The sequence below is a fragment of the Mustela putorius genome, unplaced genomic scaffold (genome assembly GCF_011764305.1).
Source record: "Mustela putorius furo isolate JIRA1106 unplaced genomic scaffold, ASM1176430v1.1 tig00003974_pilon_pilon_pilon, whole genome shotgun sequence".
Lineage (NCBI taxonomy): Eukaryota > Metazoa > Chordata > Mammalia > Carnivora > Mustelidae > Mustela > Mustela putorius.
Window position 1 is genome coordinate 4,911,630 of NW_025422117.1, and position 22,942 is coordinate 4,934,571.

Consider the following 22,942-nt stretch of genomic DNA (forward strand, 5'->3'; position numbering starts at 1 on the left):
AGTTGTCAATTTTTTAACAATGTTTCTTGTGAAATGAATCTCAATTATTAGAACACCTGAATTATGTAAACTTGTCCTAAATGACAGTCAGTTCTACCAAAGGTGGAAAGTCCATCTTAAACACTATGAGAATCCATGTATTTCATAGGAATTACTCTATTTTTTCAGTTCCCAAATAGCTTTCAAAACACTAAATATATTGTAACTCAGATAACTTATATAATAGAAATATGTGGTAGCTTAGATTTAGTACAATTGTTTATGAACATAAACCTTAGGTTTGTTATCTCTTGAGTTAGAAAGACTGAGGAGTAGATAGCTAAAGTATCTGAAGATTTTCTTCCTCTTCAAGAATATTAAAACATCATTAGAAACTCTAATTGTATCACTGGAATGGTAAAATGAAGGTCAAAGTTGTTCAATGGCATATCTTCTGATGATTAAAAGGGATAAAACAACATAGTATCTTCCCCAAAATACAGCCTTATAGTCATGTTCAATGATGGTCAGTGTGACATTTTGAGATAATCTGACTTCCACTTATTTCTAAAAATTAAAAACCAGTAACCAATGGCATAGGTGGTTGACTTGATAACACACATTAGATATTGCCTAAATTTGTAAATGTTATTTCTTACATTCAACTAATGCTCTTTTCTAGTACAATAGTGAAAAGTACTTTGAATTGAATTTTTATTTATTAACTGAACACCTTGAGACCTTGTACATAATTGATGTAGGTATTAATTTGAGTTGTATTGTGCAGAAAAGGCAGAAACAAGACTTACTAAGCAGACTTTAAACATATCCTAAAAAGTCTTAAGTGTGTAGATAAGGTCACATTTTAATCATTTAGTCAATGCTAATCCAGAGGTAATATTTTTAAGAAAAAGCAATATAATTAGATTCATCACTTAAAGAAGATCCAAGTAGTGAGGAAGGACTAACTGGAGACGACAGGAAAAGGAAAGGAACTTAGTTCTAATGTACATGGAAAACGTTATAAAGCCAGATCAAAGTTAGCTTCAGGATGGAGAGGAAAATAAAGATTAAAAAAAAATGATTAGGAACTAGAATTGTATAGAACTTACTACTGATTTGATGAGGGATGAGAGGGAGAAAGAAGAATCTAGAATAACGGTCACATTTTTGGCTTGGGTAACTAGTGAGTAATTGTTTCATTTTCTTAGGAAGTAGGAAAAAAACACATTTGAGAAGGGAAGATCTTGAGTTCTGAATATGTAAAGCTTGAAATGAGTGTGTGAAGATGACAAGCAGCTGGAGGTAAATATTCTTTTTACTTACATGGTAAGATAATGGGTGTGATTGTGGTTGCCCAGGGGACAGACAAAAAGACAACTCAGGGTGAGTGTCTCAGAAAAATTGCCTTCAGGTGGAGAACCAAAGTTCAGGAGGATGAGGGGAAAGAAAATACAGAGCACAAGGTGGGGAACTCAACCAAGACTTATCCCAGCAGCCAAGTTTTAGTAGTATTTTATAAAGATTGAAACAGTGAAAAGGGTCACAATCCAATGCTGAGAGGAAACGGCAATGAAAAGATGCCGGTTCATTCCTGAATACCACTAAGTATCCTTAATCCATAAACGTTACGAGGTAAGAGATGAAATGTGCCTAGAAAAATTGTCAAATTTAAAGCTAATCTCCAGAGCTAGAATTTTATGGCCAAGAAGGCTTCAAACTTTAAAGGTACTTATTTAACAAAAATAGAGCCCACTGCTCATATAAACTATTAATAAGTTATATACATTTACTATTCTGATATAGGCATATTTTAAGTAGTGTGATTAAAATTTTTAAATGATTGGGTTACGTGGAAATAACTATTTAAAATAACTTTATTCAGTTGATAAAATATTATGAACATGTTGGCACTCAGTAAAAAAGGGTGGAAGGACTAAAAAAGTGCAGTTTTGAACAATCCTCTGTGATGGTATGAAAATGTTATTGGTTAGAAGAACCTTGCCAAAGTCAACTAGAAAGTTTTGTTTCCTCCAAAGATTAGCTCAATGTTCATTAGCTAATCTTCTCTAACAAAGTTTTCAGTCTAATAAAAGAAGGCAGTTTATTTTTAAAAGGAGGAGGGTTCATGCTGCATATTAGTCATATTATTTTGATCATAATGTCTATTGTTTATCCCGGAAGAGGAAAGAAATTATTCTAAAGCGAATTCATATCCTAGGAGAGGAGAAATCCCATTACAATTTTCTCCTACTCTCCAGCATCCCCTCATGTCCTAAGGACAAAGAAATAAAAATCATTTCAAAAGCTTTGAGGAAAGCTGATCATCCTGATGATACGGTAAGACAGGAGTACTGTAAATTCTCTGAACACCAACCACCTCTAGATAGCATTTTAATAATTTTATTTAAGCAATTTACTTAGAATTACTTTATATAGATTAAAAAATATCTTTTCAGGAAATATGTATTCTTTTTTTAACATTTTTTTATTTTTTATAAACATATATTTTTATCCCCAGGGATACAGGTCTGTGAATCACCAGGTTTACACACTTCACAGCACTCACCATAGCACATACCCTCCCCAATGTCCATAACCGCACCCCCCTTCTCCCAACCCCCCTCCCCACAGCAACCCTCAGTTTGTTTTGTGAGATTAAGAGTCACTTATGGTTGTCTCCTTCCCAATCCCATCTTGTTTCATTTATTCTTCTCCTATCCCCTTAACCCCCATGTTGCATCACAACTTCCTCGTATCAGGGAGATCACATGATAGTTGTCTTTCTCCGATTGACTTATTTTGCTAAGCATGATACCCTCTAGTTCCATCCACGTCATCACAAATGGCAAGATTTCATTTCTTTTGATGGCTGCTAGTATTCCATTGTGTATATATACCACATCTTCTTGATCCATTCATCTGTTGATGGACATCTAGGTTCTTTCTATAGTTTGGCTATTGTAGACATTGCTGCTATAAACATTTGGGTGCACATGCCCCTTCGGATCACTAGTTTGTATCTTTAGGTTAAATACCCAGTAGTGCAATTGCTGGCTCATAAGGTAGTTCTATTTTCAACATTTTGAGGAACCTTCATGTTGTTTTCCAGAGTGGGGAAATATGTATTCTTAAAGGCAAGATTTTCATTTGCAATGTGCACAGTCTACCTGGGAAGCACACAATGTCACTAAAGTGTTTTCACTGGAAGGTTACTATTACCTTTATTCTTTATTATTAATAGTAATCCATACCAGTTAATAGTAGGGCTGACACCTTTACATTTTTCTTCTACTAAGTAATACAAAGGTATGGAGAAAGGTATTGCTTTTTCTTATATTGTGTGTTTCATTTTTTCAATATGTTTATCAGGTATTTATTTCATTCTTAGATTATCAATTGGATAACAAATCTACCAGGTAATTTTAGGTCAGAAAATAATATGAATTTTAAAAAATAAGATTTAGATGGAATATTGGTGTCTTGATTCAAAGATGTAAACAATTCACAAAGAGGGAAACAATAGGAATAAAATTGAACAGTAAAACTTGCCCATGTTAATCCAAAATGATGGTAATTCAAAATGATTATATCATGGCCTTGACTCACTGGTTCTGCTCATCAGCCTTATCTTGAAAAGTGAAATAAACTTAGCTCTATCTCATAGGGATTTCAGGATTCAATATTAATTAATTAATTATTACCACATATTCGGAAGAGACACACACTCATTAAGCATCAAGCTGTAGGCAAAGTTCTGTCTGAATCCCTCCCTAGTGAACTCTGTGAGCTTGAACAAATCATATAAAGGCTTGGGGTGCTTCAGTTTCATCATCTTGACAGGATAAACGCTAAATTACCTTCAATGGCATTTAAGGTCCTTGTGTGTTTGACTAATTCAGACTTGCCTTGCAGGTGAAATTTGAGCTGGTATGAGAAAGGAAGACAGACCATTTTTGAAGGAGTGGATGCGTGGGATGTGAAAATATAGTGAAACTGTATTTTTAAAGAGCAATGAGAAGAACAGTGTGGTGGGATAAGAAATGTACATATTGTGCAAATGGAATGGTGGAAGTCTAAGGTTGTAAACATATTTTAAGCATGGGTAGGATCAAGAATTATTCTTTATGGAAAAGAACGATATGATTTAACTTGTATTACTGGAAGAGGACACATCTCAGAACCTAGGGAAAAATAGAGATGGGAATGGGGAGACAACAGAGGCAGGGAATGGAGATAAAAGGTGACCAAGAAGACGTTAACATTCCCTGAGCATGACTAAACACTAGACAGGTTTATTCGTAATTCTATGCCCCCTTCACTTCCCTTTTTCTGTAAAGCATTTTCTGTAAAACAAAATTGCAATTATAAATTCTTTACCCCTTTGAGATGTGAATCTTTTTGCACCCTCTTTCCAGTTTTACAACTCATATATATCTTGTTCAAAGACCTGAGAGCCACCCTTTGCAAACACAATCATCAACAAAGGGAGAAGAATGGGAAGCCAACTTTAATAATCAACTACCAAACACAAGGGCCCTGATCAAATTGACCATCCCTCCCCACTCACGTCCTCCAGTATTTCCCCACTAGCTCATCCTCACCCTACCACCCCACTTAAAACTCTCCCATATTTTGTTTCAGTAGAGATCAGTCTTACTGCTCTATTGCAACAAGGTTGATCCCTAATGCAGTAGTCTTGAATAAAGTCTTTCTTGAAGTTTTAAACAAATGTGTGGTACAATTTTTCTTTTACACCTGAAAAAAAGCACTAGCTCTAAAAAGAAGTACTGTATGAAGTCACATTTCTGAGATGTGATCCTTAGGGGAAAAGTTGAGGATAATCCTGAAATATGTAGTTAAGTAGACAATCATACCAAGTGCCTGAAACTAGAAGAGAAGACTGGAGTACACTTTTTTTTTTAAACTTCAGTCAAGACTTGTTACACATCAGATTTCTATTGTATGTACTAATGGTTGCCACTGGAATGAAAGTCTGCAACAAGAGAAAAATATATGTCTGCTTCTATAGAAAACAATGGTTATCAATTAATTACACAAACTTTTGAAGTAGATGTGGATTGAATACAGTTATAACCAAAGTTTTAATGGAAAGAACACTAAATTTAGACTTTATAAATATGTATTTGAATTCTGGTTCTCAAGTTTAATTACTAGGTAATCTTGAACAAGTCTTTTATATTTCCTAAGCATCTGCCTGTCTCTATTTATAGACAATGGTAAGAATAAAAGCTATCAGCAGTGGTGGTTATTAGAGGTATTCAACCTTTATTTCTGGTTCTCCCACCTTCTAAGAACAAAGATAGGTTATACTTCCTGATATCCCGATGGCTGAACTGGTTCTAGCCAATGAGTTGTGAGAAATGATGAATGTCACCTATAAAGCTCAATTTTTTCCCTAATTTTGAGATATAATTAGCACATATTGTATTTATGTAATAAAAATTTGTCTTAGAGATAATCATCCTTACAGTTTTAATTATACCATTTTTAATATTACCCTTAAGTCCTGAATCTTACTCAATTTTATACCAAAGTTACAACTTTCCATTACACATGCCCCCCCCCCCTTTTTTGAGAGAGAGAGAGAGAGAAGGAAAGAGAGAATCTCAGGAAGGCTCCATGCCCAGTGCATAGCCTAATCCTACAACTCTGAGATCATAACCTGAGATGAAATTAAGTGTTGGACACTTAATTGACTGAGCTACCCAGGCACCCCTTATATGCATTCTTTACCCTATTATTTTTACTAATAGAGAAAAGAATGCCAAATCTCTTGTTAACAAAATCCATCAAAAGTAATTTCTGGGCATATCTACCCATCTTAATAGTGGATAATTGCCATAGAAATGATTTTATTGATGTCTAACTTACAGTTCATTGTGAACTTTTAAAGACTAAAATGTAGGGGTGCCTGGTTGACTCAGTCATTAAGCATCTGTCTTCAGTTCAGGTCATGATTCCAGGGTCCTGGGATTGAGCCCTGCATTGGATTCCCTGCTCAGTGGGGACATTTTAGCATATATATATGCTAAAATGTTCATAGCAGCAATGTCCACAATAGCTACGCTATGGAAAGAGCCAAGACTTTCATTGGCAGGCGAATGGATAAAGAATATATGGTAATATATATACAATGGAATATTTCTCAGTCATCAGAAAGGGTGAATAGTTACCATTTACATCGACGTTGATGGAACTGGAGAGTATCATGCTGAGTGAAATAAGTCAATCAGAGAAAGGTAATTATCACACGGTTTCACTCATACATGGAATATAAGACACAACACAGAGGATCGTAGGGGAAGGGTGGGAAAACTGAATGGAAAGTCATCAGAGAAGGAGACAAGCCATGAGAGACTTTGAACTATAAGAAACAAACTAAGGGCTGCTGGAAGGGAGGTGGGTAGGAAGATGGGGTATTTCAGTGATGGGCATTAAGGAGAGCACATGATGTGATGAGCACTGGATGTTGTATGTGACTGATGTATTATTCAACTGTACATCTGAAACTAATGATGTATGATATGTTGGCTAGTTGGTTTTAAATTTAAAAAATAGACTAAGCTATAGTAAGATACACAATAGGATGCAATAAATATTTTCTCCTCTGTTAAATTATAATTGACATAAAATGATCTATTTAAGATGAGCTAAAACCAACATCTAAGGACTAACACATAAACAAGCAGCTTAGTGATAGGTTATAGTTTGCTAAGAAGAGATTAGCTTAAGTTTTGGGTCAAATGAAGAATGGATTTCCAGAATATCAGGACCTAAGAAATTGTTGTATGTGCAGATCGATTAGTTTTCAAATTGGAAGAACTTGCAAGACTACTGGAAGGGACTTGTCCATAATGAATCTTCAGGAGAGAGAAACTAATGATAGAGTGAACACCTCACAATTCAGGGGCCTTGACCGTAAGTATTTGAATTTCATCCCTCAAACAGCCGAACAAAGGATGAATAGTCACTGCCACTACGATTTTTATAATGTGTGGATCTCTTTATTTTCATTAACTTTCAGGGTCATGATGTTTTGAAATTAGGAGGGAGCAAAAGGACTCACTCCTCCTGCCAGGTAACAAATTAGCATCTTACATTGTTTATTAACTGCATCCAATTGCAAATGTCACCAAACAGTTATTAAACAGCAAGTCCTATGCACAAAACTCAATGGTGCATGACACCTCTGATTAGCTGCCATTTTTTTCTGAAAGGGTGATTATTCTTAGGAGGAATATTTCATTACCCTTAATCTGAGTCCAGTTTATGCAACCATAACCTGAAGCCTCATAAGGTATGTAACCAAATCTCAGTATAAATCTATCAATGCTGTGGGTTATCTTAATGAACCATCTGTATGATTGAAAAGCACTATTCTAAGTTATATGTCAGAGCTTATTAAAACTCTCATCAATTGCATTGTTGAAATTTTAAAAAGGTTCCACTATTTTAATGCATGATTTGTATTACCCTTCACTTGAAACAAAGCGGTACTCTCTGCAGTTTCCAAGCAACACATCTTTTTCAATTACTATTTAGCATTGAATTCTGTCCTTAGATTCCTAATGCACCTCCCTTCCTTGCTGTGTGTATATTCAGAGTCTTGCAGAAGAATGAGACTATTCCATTACTTTGACCAAATCTGCCATATGTCATGGGTAAACCTTTTGTAAACAAGATAAATGCATTAGGATATTCAAAACTGAATTACATCAGTTGAACTGACTTTCAGCTAAGAAAGCATTTGATTTAGTTAACACTCTATTCAAAAAGAATTTTTAATGATTGGAGTTTTCATCTCATTTAGTACAAAAATAGAGAAAAATTTCTGAACTCAGTCATAGTCACTCTTACCTTGTAAATGGTCTAAAATAAGATTACAATTATGGAGCAGAAATAAAGTTTGACTAAAACAGGAGCATAAACATGATAATGAAACACACGTTATTTATCATGTGGTTGGCCTTGATTTAAGCCACTGACACATACAGGCTTTATAATGCTCAAACTAATATTTAGATAGATAAGTTAGCTACCAGCATTAGTCTCACTTTATAGATGACAAAACCAAGACAGACGAGTTTATATATCCCCAAGGCCAAAAAAAAAAAAAATTAATAAATGGCAAAGGCAGTATTTGCACCAAGATGGCCTGACTTGGAATACTTAAGTAATTGGTGTTCCAAATTGTCATAATTGATAGTTTCACTTAAAGTTAAATCCAGTGATCTACCAAAAGAAATTATCAGAGAGTTTCAAAACATCCAACACTAGTTCTGAGTTTTACACATGTTGTACAGCAGATATTTCATTCAACAAGCACTTGTAATTTCACAGTAAACCTCACTGAGGGAAGTATTACTGGAGGTAAAATGAGATACATTTCATTCCCTGCGCATGGAGTTTTTTCCACACCCAGTGTTCCGAGGGCCATTCTTAACCCATTTCTCCAGAAGGTCCACTGTTGTTACATGTTGCCAGGTTAAGTTCCCCTGAAAAAATAGTAAGGATAGGGGTGCCTGGGTGCCTCAGTTGGTGGCTGCCTTTGGCTCAGGTCATGATCCCCAAGTCCTGGGATCAAGCCCTGCATCAGGCTCCCTGCTCAGTGGAGAGCCTGTTTCTTCCTCTCCATCTGTCTGCCACTCTGCCTACTTGTGCTCACTCTTTGTCAAATAAATAAATAAAATCTTGAAAAGAAAAAGGATATAGAAAAGTCTTCACAAAGTGACTATTATTGCAGGCAAGAGATTTTCCATCAACTGACTTGGAGATAGAGCCTCTTTCTGAGTTTCTCTGTAAACCTCTATGTTACTAGTATTTTCCAGGCCAGCGAGAAAATCAAGGTTAATAAAAATTTATCAGCTCATCATATATCTTACTCTACTTACTTGCTTTAACAGATACAGTTTGGTTTTCCCATACCAGACAGTGATTTAAAAACGTCTTAGCTTTCTTACATGTGCCTGGGTGGCTCAGTCAGGTAAGCATCTACCTTTGGTTCATCTCATGATCTCAGGGTCCTGGGATTTAGGTTCACATCAGGCTCCCTGCTTGGTGGGGAGACTGCTTCTCTCACTACTCCACCCCCCTGCTTGTGCTCTCTCTCTCAAATACATAATCAAAATCTTGAAAAGAAAAAAAACCACTTCTTAGCTTTCTAGCAAGTGTCGGTAACACATTTTGATTAAGTGACACTACTCAGAAGACAAAAATTGGCTCCCTAAAAAGATGTTTTAATGCTTGGTAGGTTTTCTTGGGTAGTGGGTTGAATTTATACATAATGAGAACATGCAAGGGATTTGACAGTTTTGATATAATTATCCAGCACAATAATGTAAACTGCTTAGCAACATACCTTTAGCAGCCAAAAGAAGAAGAAGAAGAAAAAAAAAAAAGGTTTACCACAGATATGTAAAAATAACCCTGGATGGTTAGATATTTTATGTGCAATGCTGTTGGAATATGTACTCTTTGCTCTACTGTTTTAAAGTCCAAAATAAATGGTATAATTCTCAGTTTTTACTTTTGGTGCCTTAAAGCCAAGTGTGTGGAGGAGCTCAAGTTCGCTACTAACTGTAAATGGATAAAATATGCTACTCCATTTGTTCTTTTGTTAAGTAGTTGGGGATTATCTACTAAACACCTGTTATCTCATTATACTGAACAGAATTCAAAAGAAAAATGTAAGTTATTAAGAACACCTTACCACATATCTTGAAACAATGGCCATGTCTACATTTTTTTTTAAGATTTTTTCTTATTTATTTGACAGAGAGAGAGAGAGAAAGAGAGAGAGTGAGAATAGGAACACAAGCAGGGGGAACAGGAGAGGGAGAAGCAGGCTCTTTGCTGAGCACGGAGCCCCATGTGGGACTCGATCCCAGGACCCTGGCTGAGATCATGACCTGAGCCAAAGGACGAGCTACCCAGGTGCCCTGGCTATGTCTACTTCTTAAAACAAAGCAAAACAAAACAAAACAAACAAACAAACAAACAAAAACCTAAGAGTTATTTAAATCACCTTTTCATTTCGGTGTACCATTTTAGGCCAACCTCAGGGCCTGGTACAAAACGATAGAACACCCCTGAGAGAGCGTTGTTGAATAAAGAATTCCTACTGTGTCCTGGTCTAGCCAACCCCACGTGAGCCTACATGGGAGCATAAAGAGGATCAGAACCACTGCTATCAGCATCACTACTGCTCAGACATGAGACAGTACTAGTCAAACATTGAATGATTCCCGAGGAAAGATAAGTGACTGTGTGCGTGGGAAGGGGAAGAATGGGGAGAATAAGAATAGGAGCATCAGCAACAATCTTTAAGAAAATTCTCCATTTGCTTTACTTCCAGATTTACCACCTTAAATCCATTCTATCATTGCCAGAGAAATGTTTCTGAAATATAACTTTCATCATTATTCTCTTCCCCACATAAATTCCTTTACTGTGCTTCCACACTACAACATTTTAAGCATCATCTCTCATTAGCAAGCCATGTTGTTTATGGTTCAGCCATACTAAAGATGATGATGCTTTTGCAAGAAGAACCAAAGCAAAAACATTAAATATATAGAACTACTACCATTAATAGCTTTTCCTCCTATTCACCTAGAGGAAGTATCTTTTCCATAACAGGTGCGTATTCAGAATGCATTCTTCTATTCATCCATACTACTTCCATCTCCTCTTTGCTCCCTACTCAGGAACTGTTTATGCCAAACGTGCCTGGCCCCTCCTTGTATCTTTAAACTCTTTGTGTGTGCCTCCTTCCAATTTTCACTTAAACCATAATCTAGTACTTTGCATAAAAATTTCTCCCAAAGCCCATGTTCCTCTTTGAAATTATTATTCTTCTCCCTATATTCCACAACTAATTTCCACAACTCAATCTATTTATAGGCCAATAAAATCAATGTGACTACTCCTGCCCAAGTCACCAATGACTTCACACTTGCAAAACCTGGAACTGGATTCTGTTTACTGTGCCCTCAACCATGAGACAGTTTACCTTCTAAGTTACTCTACTTTTCATAGTTTGTGTATAATGCTGATTATTCCTTCTCTGCACCCTTCCTGTTTTCTGTTTCTGCTAAAACTTTAAATATAAGAGTTCCTTAGGATTTTGTCCTATCCTCTCTTCTCCTTTAAGACTATAATGAACTTGTGAGGAATCACATCTCCTTCCATGGAAGAAAAGGCAATCTATATATTGAAGGGTAGCAGAATTGTACTGCCCTATATATAACATTTTGCCATATTGCCTATTTTGAGATGCAGGTACTAAAAAAAAAAAAAAAAAAAAAAAAAGCAAATGATGGTAGAGGTTTTCTCTGAATCCTCCTTTCTCAGGATGAATTTTCCAAATGGAACTCAATTGTCATAGGTCCATTTCCTGAGAGTGAGTTTTATCAGCAAAGGAGGTTGACTCATCAGAATAGACTACAAGTCAACTTACACCCAGAAAAGCTTTGTCATAAATTATCACAAAAGATCACACCTCCCATCTGTTCTAAAGGCCTGTTCATCCCAAAACTCATGGACTCTCCCCTTAAAGGTCTTCAAGGCTCCCGTCTTTTCCCTGTGAAGATGATATTTAAACTTGAATCTTAAAGACATCCTTTTGAGTTACTCACTTTCCCCTATATATCTCTCACCTATACATGATGTAAACATGTTAATAAACTCCTATTTATCTCTTGCTACTTTTTGTCCAATTACTGGAGTCTCAGCCAAGGACTCAGAAGACAAAAATTTTTCTTCCCCTACAATCCCAACAAACTCCAAGTTTAACTATAGGTGAGACCTCATTATTAAGTCCTATGCACACATATCTGACTGCCTATTCAGGATTTACACTTGGATAACTCTCAGGCATCTTACAATCTGTCCAAATTGTACTTTACAATTGTTTACAGAGAACCTAGAATAATCTTGACAAAAGTCAAACTTGCACGTCTGATCAGGCCAATTCTCTCCTTAATATGCTTTGCCTCCCTTCTGGTATTAGGATAGATTTATAAAATCTTGAGCCTACCTGACATAAAACCTACTTCCCTATGACCCTGAAATTGCACTCCTGGGTATTTACCCCAAAGATACAGATGTCATGAAAAGAAGGGCCATCTGTACCCCAATGTTTATAGCAGCAATGGCCACGGTCAACAAACTATGGAAAGAAACAAGATGCCCTTCAACGGATGAATGGATAAGGAAGATATGGTCCATATACACTATGGAATATTATGCCTCCATCAGAAAGGATGAATACCCAACTTTTGTAGCAACGTGGACGGGACTGGAAGAGATTATGCTGAGTGAAATAAGTCAAGCAGAGAGAGTCAATTATCATATGGTTTCACTTATTTGTGGAGCATAACAAATATCATGGAGGACAAGGGGTGTTAGAGAGAAGGGAGTTGGGGTAAATTGGAAGGGGAGGTGAATCATGAGAGACTATGGACTCTGAAAAACAATCTGAGGGGTTTGAAGTGGCAGGGGTATGGGAGGTTGAGGTACCAGGTGGTGGGTATTATAGAGGGCACGGATTGCATGGAGCACTGGGTGTGGTGAAAAAATCGTGAATACTGTTTTTCTGAAAATAAATAAATTGGAAACAAAACAAAACAAAAAACAAACCCACTGTATTCACCACCACCTAGTGCAACAGTTTCAATTTAATGAACTCTTCTGTTTTTGCTACCTCAGTCTCCATGTCTTTATTTAAAATAAATCCTCATTTCTTCGCTCAGAACACTGCATATATGTATGTATGTGTGTACACACATACATACATATATGTACACATACACATATATAGATGTGCATATATATGTATATATATGTATATATACGTATTCCTTCTAGCCTTGAAAATCTTGTATCACTTTTCTAGAACTCTGTGCCTGACTCTCTAGGATATTTGGGGAGTTCCTTGTTAGAGTATTGTTATATTATTTTATATTTTCTTCATGTAATATTTAGCAAGTACATTGAAATCATGAATGTGATTTTCTGTTGCATATATATGCATAACCTACCAGCTATGAATACCATGAAGCCAAGAACCTTGTCTTTATTTTTCATCACACTCTGCCAAATAGATATTAAGTAAAAATCTATGAAATGGATTGGATAAATTATACAACCACATTATGGGGGCATTTTTCTTTAGTTATTCCTTACTTTTAGCAGAAACCAGATTAGTGCATCAAATATCCTATGAGGTTATTTTGAACTTTGATGATTAGCAAGAGATACTTACATTCTTATCCTGAGAATCCTGTATGTCATATGTTAGGTCTCTCATACTAAAATGTTTGAGATTTAGATATTTAAATGAATCATCTGAAGTTTTTCTGTTACTTGTATCAAGGCCAAATAGGCATTCATTTATTGCATGTTTTATTAAAATGCATGAGGTAACTTATAAAAAATAACAGGGGCACCTGGGTGGCTCACTGGGTTAAGCCTCTGCCTTTTACTCAGGTCATGATCTCAGGGTCCTTGGAGCCAGCCCAGAATCAGGCTCTCTATTCAGCAGGGAGCCTGCTTCCCCCTCCCCCTCTGTCTTCCTCTCTGCCTACTTGTGATCTCTCTCTCTCAAATAAATTAATAAAATCTTTTAAAAAATAATTAAAAAATAGCAAGGTAAAAAATTCTCAATAATACTCTTAATCATTTGGCTTTACATTCCCTCTTTCAACCTATTTGTAGATAATTAATCAAAAAAGGTCATCTTAAGAATTTTTACTTAAAAAACAAGTTCATAATAGATTCAAATCAACCATTCCAGAAAATTTCAGATTCCTTCATTCGGTATTTGCTCACAAGTTGCAGATGTTGTATCCTATTTATATTCATGTCCCACCAAGAAAATTTAAAATGTAAAATAGCAGTTGGTCCTTTTGAAAACCTAAATTATATAAAATTGGAATAGCACATTTTAAAAATATAGGCTTGGAATTTCATAATTAAAAATACCATTTTCAAAAAAAGAATACTATTTTTTAAAATGTACATGGGGGTGCACGTGGGGCAGGTCGCAGGTTCCAACCTGGGACCACGGCATCATGACCTGAGCTGAAGGCAAACTCTTAACGGAGTCTCCTGCATTCCCCAAGAATACTATTTTCATGTAGATTTCTATTACTCTAATACTTATCTTATAAAATTCAGTTTATATCACAAAACTAGAAAATCAGGGGAGTATAAAACTCTTTCACAGTGTTTGTACATATTTAATCTCTATCTTCATTCAAAATTTTAATAAACTAAGCTAGAATCATGGGCACTTTGAAGATTTCAGTTCAACATGAAAACTGAACACAGAGCAAGGGGCAGGAAGACTTGCAATTTCAGTCTTGTACTGTTGCAAAACCACTCTCAAAGTATTATGCTCACAGATATACAACATTCAGGTACAGAAACTCAGTACATCAAAACCACATACAGCGAATTACAATGCTCTTGACACACATAGCAATATGCGTGTTTGAAGATATTTATCAACTACAATTTTGTTCAAATTGTGGACTGAATGGCAACTTGTACTAAAAGTTTATCTTTCTATTGAGAGGCGTGATACGACAGAGCTGGAATGGAGAGTACACATCAGAAGTCAATGTTTGGAAAGAGGTTGGACCCATGTAACTTATTCACCTAATCATTCTATTCCTTCAGAGATAGGATAGAATTGACAAACGCAATATTCTAGGTGTGAAGTATTTTGCTCTATTCATACAGCAAATGTAACACCACCACTTGATTTCAGTTCAAGATTATTTAAGCATTGCTTCAATTTTTACAACACAGATAAATAATTTAAAATGGGAAAGGCCCAATTATAATCAAAATCTTTTTTAAAAACATGAATGCTTATCAATTTGTAGTGAACATCACATAAATGACTATTTTTCCTGATTTCAGTCCAGTGTTTCTTCTCATGGGCACCCAACTTCCATATGATACAAGGTACAGAGAAGCAGTGAGGCTGGGAGGAATAACAAGTACCTAAGTATGAATCCTACTTTCGAGAGTTTGAGCTCTCACCACCTGACGAATCACCTAAAATCTGAGATAATTATATCTACCTACAACCAAGATTATGAAGGCTGGAGATACTATAAATTGACCAACCATATTTGGCTCTTACTAGACAAAACTGTGGATGTTTTTAGTCCATGATCAAAAAGAATCTTATATATGTCCTATAAGAAAATATCTTCCATCTCTACAGGATGGCAGAGAATTCAAGAACAAGAACAGAAATATTTGGCAGAATTATGGAAGAATAAGGAATACCCTTTACAGAGGAAAGCAGTAGAAAAAAGAATTGGTACTTACACAGTGCCAGTTTTGTGCTGGGTGTTTTACATATTCAGTATCATACTTCGATAAAAGTCCCATAAAGTAAAGTTCTTAAACTCCAGATCTTCCAAAAGGGTACCCATGGCTCTAAGAGCTTCATGCACTTTTCTTGTAAACTCCGAAGCCCACGTTTGTGCTGAGGCTGGGCTCTGGAATCTCTCTAAAAGTTGTCCATGATTCAGGCAATCCATAGTGGGGAAAGCCTAGACCTGCCTTCTAGTGAAGGACAGAGAATAGTTCTACAGGTGCCACTAAATTGGGAATTGGGGACACTAAAACTTCCTGTCTAGATCTTTAATGGGAGACAAGATGGCACATGGTGTTCTGGTAATCTCATAATTCTTGATGTAGATGGCTGCGGGGGTACATGTGAAGTAACTTCCAGAAGATATATTGATATGTCTACCTTTGTGTATTTCATGTATACCCACACATATATTTGTATTTATACATATATATGTTTTTATATATTTTTTCTTCAATATAAACAAAAAACAATGCCCAGTGTGTACTTATAGCAAATGAATCTGGACCTAGCATAGGGGAATAAGAGAGCTCACTGAATTAAATAGCATTTAAGCTTTGACCTGAAAGAAGAATCTGAGCAGAGTTACATGGCAACAGGAAAACTGAAATGTGTACAAAATGGTCCAGGGGTCAAGGAAGCATTCACAAATGGAGGACGACATTGGGCGACCAGCCAGAGCATTATTGGAATAATCTGAACAGAGCAAGCTGCTTCTAATAGGTACAGTTTGTGAGTGCAATGAGAACATTTACTAAAAAAATACGAAGTTAATAACTTCACAAGAAAGCAAATGTTAAAATCTCACACCTTAAGTTAATATTAGTCATAACCCAACTTTTTGGAGGAATACAAGTTATTCTTCATGATTAGAGTACTTTAAAGGGAGGTCCTGCTGTGAGAAAAGTTTAATTGGTTGTTTTCTATATTCTGTGAAATGCACTTTTAAGAACTTGCTCCTTGGCAGCAAAACTGGCATTTTGCAATGTGTGTGAGCCTGTATTATAATGAGACATAGGGACCTCTTCAGGGATCGAGCAAAGCAGCCTGTTGAACATTTATATTCAGCTTTCTAAAAACTAAATAAGAACATAATTTCCCAGGTTAGCTCAGAGCTTCTGGCTGCCTATGATTAAGGACTGGTTGGGAGAAAGAACAGGAATGTCATAAAGGTCTGGACTATTCTGATTATTTACAAAATTTACTCTTATTTTTAAGGCAATTATTCTTAAAGTGTCACCCGCCAACCAGCAGCCTCAGCATCACCTGGGAACCCATTAGAAATGAAAATTCTTGGGCCCCACCCCAGATCTACTAAATCAAAAACGTGGAGTGAATCCAGCACCGTGTTTTATAAGCCTTCCAGTTTCTTCCAGAGAACACAGAATTTAGAGAACCAGTACTTAAAATTTCCATTCTATCACTAACCATCAGGGAAATGCAAATCTAAACCAAATCTAAACTATCTAAACTATCTAAACTATCACCTTACATGTGTCAGAATGACTGGAATCAAAAAATGAAGCGTTGGTGAGGATGTGGAGAAAAAGGAACCCTCCTGCCCTGTTGGTAGATATGTAAATTGGGGTAGACACTGTGGAAAGCTGTATAAAGATTCCTCAAAAAATAATTAAAAATAGGATTTCCATATGGTCCAGTAATTCCACTAGTGGGTGTTCACCCAAAGAAAATGAAAACACTGGGGCACCTGTATAGCTTAGTCGGTTCAGTGGCTGATTCTTGATTTGGGCTCAGGTCATGAGCTCAGGGTCCTAGGATCAAGCCCCACATTGAGTTCTATGCTCAGCAGGGAGTTTGCTCTAGGGTTTCTCTCTCTTTCCCTCTGCACCCCCCCCCCCCACCAAACAAATAAATCTGAAAAAAAATGAAAACACTGAATTCAAAAAGATATTTGCACCCCAATGTTCACTGTAGTATTATTTATAGTAGCAAGGATATATAGGCAACTTAAGTGTCTATCCATAAATGAGTGGATAAAGATGTGGTATATATACAACGAAATATTACTCAGCTATTAAGAATGAAATCTTGCCATTTGCAACAGCATGGATGAGCAAGAGGGCATTATACAAAGATGAAATAAGTCAGAGAAAGACAAAGATCATGATTTCATTTACATCTGGAATCTAAAAACAAAACAAATAAGACAGAAAAAAAAAAAGAAAAAAAAAAAACAGACTCAAATTGAGAACTGGTGGTTGCCAAGGGGTGGTTGATGGGGGGCTGGGTGAAATAAAGGATATCAAAGAAGAACAAACTTCCAATTATAAATCATGGAGATATAAAGTACAACATCAGGAATTAGTTAATTAGTAATGTTGTACGGTGATCACACTTATTGTGATGAACAGTAAGTAACGTATAGAATTGTATACTCAATACATTATAACCCTAAAATTAACATTGTATGTTAGTTTTAAAAAATTCCCCTTTAGCCTGTTAGTTAGAAGCTGCATAAGAGGAGGAGGTCATACACATCCAAGGACCCCTCAAATGTATCTAGTCCCATCTTAGTCTGGTTTTTGAACATGCTATCAACATATCTCATCAATCTCTATAGTACATCCTTTCTCCTAACACCAGGCACAGCAATAAGCATGTTCCCTTTATCCCACTCTAACATTACCTCCTCTGAATACTTCAACTCATGATTATCTGGTGTCCACCCAGAGACTACTTCTCTTTAGTAATTGTGGTACGTCCTACCAGAATTTAATCTATTAGAAAGGTTATTTTTCCGTTTTGTTCACTATTCTGTTTGCAGCATCTGGAGAAGTACCTGGCACAGATTACTTGCTCAACAAAATTTTCTGAATAATAATAAAAATAACTTGTTTTCAATTCCTCATCCTACACATCTTTGGGGTACTCTACAAGGTTAACAATCTTTATTAACACCAATAGTAAAAAACTATCAAATCTCCACCATTGATTTCAAAAGTACTTCAATTTTCAGCTTTCTTCGAATGGTTTTCTGTCTTCTTTTTCATTCTCCTTTGCTGGAGATCCTTATCTTCATTTTACAACCTCATCCATTCATAGAGAGGCAGAAAATGATAGTAATTAGAGGAGATAAATCTTGAAATCAGATCCTATGCAAATTACACTCTATGAGCCTTGCTTTTCTCATCCATAAATTGGTGCTCTGATATTTATCCTAGAGTTCTTTGAATACTAGATGAAACTGTAAATTCCATTAACTGACTTCTATTATGTTTTGTTGTTGATTCTCTGCAAATGATGGAAATCAAGAACCTCCAACTTTTAACTGTTCCAGATCTACATTTGCAACTTCTTCTTCTTTTTTTTTTTTTTTTAAAGATTTTATTTATCTATTTGACAGAGAGAAATCACAAGTAGACGGAGAGGCAGGCAGAGAGAGAGAGGAGGAAGCAGGCTCCCTGCTGAGCAAAGAGCCCAATGCGGGACTCGATCCCAGGACCCTGAGATCATGACCTGAGCCGAAGGCAGAGGCTTAACCCACTGAGCCACCCAGGCGCCCCTACATTTGCAACTTCTTGATGGACAACATAGATTTTTTTTTTCTAACTTTCTCTTCAACTTGTGAAGACCACACTGATTAGTTTTCCTCTTCTAATGACTTGGAATCCTTTGGCACAATGTTCACTTCTCATCTTCAATATCCCATCAATAAGCTATAAGTTTTTTAAGTGACCTAATAATCCTTTCATATGCAAATTTTTTCCATTTCTACTGTAACATCAATGGTACACAATTGATGTACCATTAAAACAAGCCCATTAAAACAGTCAGCAAATGCTGTGTGCATTCTCTCCAGAATCTAGTTTTCCACATTCTGCAGTCAGAGTGCTGCTTTAAAATACAAATATATTAAGAGTATCCATTGCCTTTTCATTGTTCTTCACAAAAAATGAATAATTATTATTCTGGTCTAGTAATCTCAAGCTGGTCCAGCTTAATTCCAGCCCTCTAATGTAGAGAATCTTCCTTCCTAAAGCATGCTAAAGATTTTGGGGGCACACGCTCTAGGATGGCCATAAAGGATAGCCAAAATTAGTTATGTACATCCCATGGCATGGATAAAAATCAAATGGACCCATATGTGGTCCTGATCAGTGATTCTGAGTTATTGAGAAGGTCTTAATGCAAGTGAATATATTTCACAAGCTCCATTCACTTATTTCCTTCTGGGTCCTCTAGTTTCTCTCATGATGCTGTTCAGGTTTCCCAGTCATTACAACATAACATCTCCTGCCTCCTCACTCCTCTTCCCCCACCCCCCACCCCCCCGCTCCCGATCAATGCCAGGGTCCCTGGGTCCACATCAGCTTTTTTCTTTCCACGGGGAGAACAAGGCTGCAAGGACAACCAGAAACCTTTTTTTGACATCTCCCCAAAATCAAAATATGAATTTTTTTCTATTCCTCTCAAAGGCAGAAAGAGCTTTAATTTAAAAATAATTCAAGGTTGTGGGGAAAAACATTTGTCCTCGATCTTTCTTAAAAGCATTCAAGAGAAGCAAGTAGAACCAATGCAAAGGTGGTTGAATGTCCACATCCTATTGTTAAAAGAGAAATTCTTAACATGGTCTATATGGCAATCTTTCTGGTCCAGTCCTTAGTGCTGTCTTCAGTCTCCCCTCACACCATGAACCCTCTTTTCTGTCTTCTGAAGTCACGATTAGACTTAGACTAGTTTTCCACACTTGCCAAGCCCTATCCTGCCACTGGAATTGCACAGGCTGATCCTACAGTTGAAATAGCCTCTCTTTGCTTCTTCACCTCAGTGAACCCTCACTGTTCCTTCTCATCAGCTTCAGTCACTTCCCTCATTTCCTTGACAAGGCAAAATACTTCACCATTTTACACTTCAATAACACTATATTCTTAGGTGCAAGATTTACAGTAAGCACTCCATAAAAGTTAATGAAATTAAGATTAGTAAATACTTTAATAAATTATTTTTGCAGGGTCTGTGGTTTAAGTTTGAAATCGTTTATGGGCTTCTCCTCACAACTATTACTGATCTGCTGCCAAGAAAGAGCCCTTCACTTTTTACTCTAACAAACTCCATGACTCAAATTTCTTCCCTAGACAGTTTTATATTTCCTGCTGAATCCGATGTTAAATTCTCAAATGTCAAATATAGTTAAGTTCCTTTTCTGCTCAGAATCCTTCATTGGTTCTTCATGTGCATGAGGAATAGATACAAGTATCTTAGCATGGTAAAGTATTTGTTAGTCTGAACTCTATTTTTGCCATATTTACCTACTTACAGTATCTCCAGCAAAGTAGGTTTGGTCTTAACTACGTCAACGCATCTGCTTTGCCACAGATACATACTCCAAGTTCCCATGGGTTAAAGAATATATCAATAGAAGCAGAAAATTCACAGAACTTGATATGGGACAGAATTTAAAAATTAAACAGACTGGGAAGACCTTATTTCCCTTCAGGTCTCAGTGAGAATTTCCCTCCCAAATAGACATCGTTGATCACCCCATGTTTGCCTACATTTTTTTTTCCTCTCAACTTCTGTTCCCATTATTTTTAAGTAATGTGATTTTACTGGAAAACATGTTGTAGATAAGTGCTACTTGTATTACTGATCACTATGGTAACATATAAGCCAGTCAAAAAGGGGGAAGTTTGAGTTTACTATTTTATGCATCAAAATAACATTAAAAAAGAGAACTGGATGGTCCACTGGTATGTCCAGAGCACTATAGCCACATCATTTGGGCATGATAAAGAACTTGCTCTTTGAAAGTGTAGAGACAGGGCCTTGGCAGGTCCTGAGCAAAAAAGGCAAGGGAGAAGTCTCCTGTAAAGAAGACCTGTGAAGGCAGAAGGTTTGCCAAAATGGAAGTGACAAGCCTATGGGTGAGGATCTATGGGAAGCAACACCCAAAGTCATGAAGCATGTGGGAGGCACTAATGACAAGGGAATCAGGATGGGAATGGCAGTTCCTATTTCCTTTAATGTGTTTTCCAGTGAAGATGACTCCCTATGGAAGAAATTAAAAGTCTGGTTCCAGATTCCAAACCAGTTTCAGAGGAACCTGCCATTTCCTCACAATGACAGCATTAAGATGGAGGACAGGGAAAGCATCACCGTCTCTTCCCTGCAGTTTGGTGGTTATGTCAAGGAAGCTGACTGTGTAGCTCATGCCACCCAGCAGTGTATGGCCTCGGAAGGCACAGCCACTTAACAGAGTGACTTTTACCTCTGTTCTGGGTATGAACCTCTCATGAAGCCTATAGACATCACAATGAGGTCTAGCTCTGCAAGCATGACTCATTGAGCTGAAACTTCCTGAACCTGTTTCTGTGTCTACTTTCTCAGGGGAAAGGAAGGGAGCAAAGCTTGCAACTGAATCTCCAGCTTAACCAACTTTCCTTCAAAGCCAGTTACTGTCAATTTTCTAAATAAGCATATTCTATTTATCCTATTATTTATTCTATTCTTATATTAATATTATTATTATTATTTATTCTATTCTTTTTCTCATGGTGGGAAATAATATGGTCAAAATAGGCAGCATCCCTCTAACAGACTTAGAAAGTCCTGTGCTGGACCAGAAAAAAATCCAGCAACATTTTCTCAGGTATCAGGGTCACTAAAAATGGATTTAAAAAAAAAATTATTAAAACTGTATTTTTTGCCATTGAGAGAAAAAAAATGATTTGTGCATGATCTTTCATCTGTGATTCATATAAGAACTTTGTCTAAAAGAAACTGAAAATAATAGGGACAACTGGAGATGATGGGGTAGTGAAAAGAACTACAGTATTTAACTGAACACTGTGTATATGCAACAGTGTTAAGATCAAAAAGTTTCACCCACAGGCTTTCTGTCATTTCCACCAACATGTGAAGGTGATTAAATAGAAACTATGGTCTTCAAGCAGGTTATTTCTCATGAGGACAGTAGGCAGGCGTCTGATTGCATTTAACACAAGCAAGATGCATAGGGTAAAGAGCCAAAAGTTCTATAAAAACTAAGTGCTTTGGCAATGCCTGAAAAGAAAAAAAAAGATTAATTTTTACTGAGATGACTGGATCTGACTTGATGATTTAAGTGACATTTGACTTGAGTAGAAGACAGTGGAAGTTTGATTAGCCAGAAGTAAGGAGAGAGGTCATTCCAGGCTAAGGGAGAAGTAGGAGGCAGAGCACAGAGTATACAGGGCATGACCTCTTTGGAGAAAGGCAGCTAGAACAGAGCTGAGGTTCACATAGGTCTTCTGTAAGAAAGTGATTCATATACGAGATGAGGTTCACAGGACAGATTGGGGTCAGACTGTGAAGTCATGAATACCATGTGAAGAAATGTTTATGACCACAGCAAGGAATAACAGGAAACAGCACTTTCTGTTTTGTTATTGTTTGAAAATAACTAGGATTTAGTTTTTAACCATTCTAGCTCGAGGGCTTTGGGAAACACACAAAAACCTATCTTACCCTCCATCTCCTACACAATAAAATTATACCTATTAAACTGGGGGGGTTTGTTGGTTTTGTTTTGTTTTTTAAATCATT

The 22,942-nt window shown here is 36.5% G+C and overlaps 1 pseudogene; it reads left to right on the forward strand.

Annotated features, from left to right (window-relative positions):
- The first annotated feature begins 1,316 nt into the window (after nt 1-1,316).
- Nucleotides 1,317-21,704, forward strand: LOC101694368 (annotated as a pseudogene).
- The last annotated feature ends 1,238 nt before the right edge of the window (nt 21,705-22,942 follow it).